The sequence below is a fragment of the Penaeus chinensis genome, chromosome 10 (assembly GCF_019202785.1).
Source record: "Penaeus chinensis breed Huanghai No. 1 chromosome 10, ASM1920278v2, whole genome shotgun sequence".
NCBI lineage: Eukaryota > Metazoa > Arthropoda > Malacostraca > Decapoda > Penaeidae > Penaeus > Penaeus chinensis.
Window position 1 is genome coordinate 6,594,018 of NC_061828.1, and position 2,500 is coordinate 6,596,517.

General features: G+C 45.4%; 1 protein-coding gene across 2 annotated transcripts in view; it reads left to right on the forward strand.

The window, feature by feature from the left end:
• Positions 1-2,500, forward strand: part of LOC125029471 (alpha-L-fucosidase-like) — an 8,474-nt gene that overhangs the window by 2,577 nt on the left and 3,397 nt on the right. The window contains exons 7-9 of one of the 2 annotated variants that reach the window (XR_007115194.1): positions 1-90; positions 194-332; positions 469-792. The exon at positions 1-90 is cut by the window's left edge and continues 74 nt beyond it. The exons of the other annotated variant lie outside the window; for it this stretch is intronic. The gene's annotated coding sequence lies outside the window, so the exon portion shown is untranslated. Of the gene's footprint in view, positions 91-193; positions 333-468; positions 793-2,500 lie in introns of those variants that run through there. 2 annotated transcript variants of the gene reach the window in all.

A 2,500-nucleotide genomic window follows, 5' to 3' on the forward strand; every position in this document is an offset into this window, starting at 1 on the left:
ATTCGGTTCGTGGCTCGACGTCAATGGCCAGGCTGTGTACGACTCCGTGCCCTGGAAGCACCAGAACGACACGCTCACGCCCGGAGTTTGGTAAGTCTAGGCTCAAATGAACCGCGTAATACCTTTTCTCATTTTATTTTCATGTTAGCCAACCACCTCTGTTTAAAAGTTGATTTCAGTTCCTCTTCCACAGGTACACAAGCAAAGATGACCTGGTTTATGGGATAGTGCTGACCTGGCCCAAACAAAACAAACTGACCCTCGGTGCCGTGACCTCGGCCAAGGACGTGAAGCTACTTGGCTACAACGACCCCCAACTTCCTGTTCTTCAGGTGAAAGCTTCTTTCTTTCCCTGTTTGGAGGGCAAGCTTAGGGCTTGACCACAATTTAAACCTTACTGCACTTTCTTCAAGATTTTAACACGCCGACGGCTGCTCAACTAATTCCAACTTACCTTTTGCTCGACAGGTAAAGTCTGTAGGGGCAGGAATTCAGGTGACCTTCCCGCCCATGTCGGAAGTGTCGAGCCAGTGGGCGTGGGTGCTGGTCATGTCGGCCGTGACGCCGGCATAGACGATTCCTTCTGCATCTCGATGAAAGGGCCTCTCCATGTGGCACACTTCAGGATTTCATAGCGCGCATCACTATGAGGAGGCGCGTGATTCAGTAAAGAGAAATTGGTTATCACTATTTTTTATTATTCAATATCGGCTGAGTAATATTAAAATACGTAATGGAAGAAATGTTATCTGATTAAAGGAGACGAATTAAATTAAAAATAAGAAAGAAAAATTAGTTTCTTTACCCATTAAAACTATACATAAATATATGTATCATCATCATTATCATTGGGGAGCTAACGCCGGCGGGGGCGCATGCATCCATGCTTCGCTTCCACCTATGAGGGTCCCTCATGGCGAGCCGCCAGGCAGGGACCCGGTCCACATGCTTCCCTCCACCCAGGGTTATCTCAAATAGAGACAACATGGTGGGCAGGATCATCCTGCAGGAAACGAGCCAGGAGGCTGTATAGCTTGAGTTGGCGATCGCGAATTGTGCAAGTAACAGGTCCTGTACCAGTCTCACGGTGCAACCGTTGGTTAGACACATGGTCCCCCACTGTACCCCATGATCCGGTGCAAGGATCTGTTACAAAAGGGATCAAGACGAGATTCCAAAGCACAAGATAGTGTCCAGGTTTCACTACCGTATAGTAAAACTGGCAGTATCAAGGCCTTGGAGACACGTAGCTTGGTCCTTCTGCACAGGTACCGGCATCTCCAAATACTCTTGTCGAGAGATTTCATGACTACTGCTGCCAAGCCAAACTGTCAACTGACTTCCTGGTCTGACAGCCCGGAGTCATGAACTGCACTACCAAGGTATATAAAGCTCTCTGTGACCTCAGTGTTCTCACCACAAGCATATACTGACTGAACAGGATCCCCCTAGCAGGCCCCCAAAATCCTGGATCTTGGTCTTGATCCAGGAGACCACTAGTCCCAAGGGCTTTGCTGCATTGCTAAATGCATCAAGGGCCACTAGAGTTTCCCGAGATTCAGATAGAATAGGAACATCATCAGCAAAGTCAAGGTTTGTAACCTTGTAACCAGAGTTTCTCCGCAGGTGACTTTGGACAGTAGCTCTACCCAGTATCCAGTCCATGCAAATGTTAAAAAGTGTTTGTAAGAACACAGCCTTGCCTCACTCCTGAACTAACAGGGAAGAAGCTTGACAGGCCCCCACCACACTTTACAGTACTTTCAGTGCCAGTATATAGGCTTACTATTAATCAAATAATCCTTGTTGGAATTCCTCTTAGTCTCAGGATCTCCCAGTCTCCCAGATCTCCACCAGCCTTTAACAGTTCAGCTGGGATGCCGGAAACACCTGCTGCGTTACCACTTTTCAGCTTGGAGATCCCCCCCTGACATCAGTCAAGGAGTGTAGATCCTCACTGGCAAAGTGTGTGTGTGTATGTCAAAGGAATCTCGACATTACCTGCATCCAAGTTAAATGTTGGTGGATCAATAAATATGTATATGTATGTATAAATATATATATATATATATATATATATATATAAACATATACATACATATGTATATACTGATGTCTGTATATGTATATATTTGTGTGTGTGTATATATGTACGTATATATGTATATATGTATATATTATATATATATATATATATATGTATATATATAAACCCATCAGTGAGAAACCTCCTACCCTAACTGAGGTTAGGATGGTGATTTCTAAGGGGTGAACCAATGGCATGGGGCTTACATGTAGTCCTGACTGCCATCTGGCAGTCTGGCTCCATTCCCCCTGACCTGTTGAGAGGTGTAGTCATCCATCTCTGGAATAGACCGTATCCTTGCACTCTGATTAATTGTGGAACGACATCGTGCATTCAGTCATGGGTTGCTTGCAGCCTACATCGACCTCAGGACTCGAGAATCGCTATGAGAGATTTTGAGACTTACGGGAATTC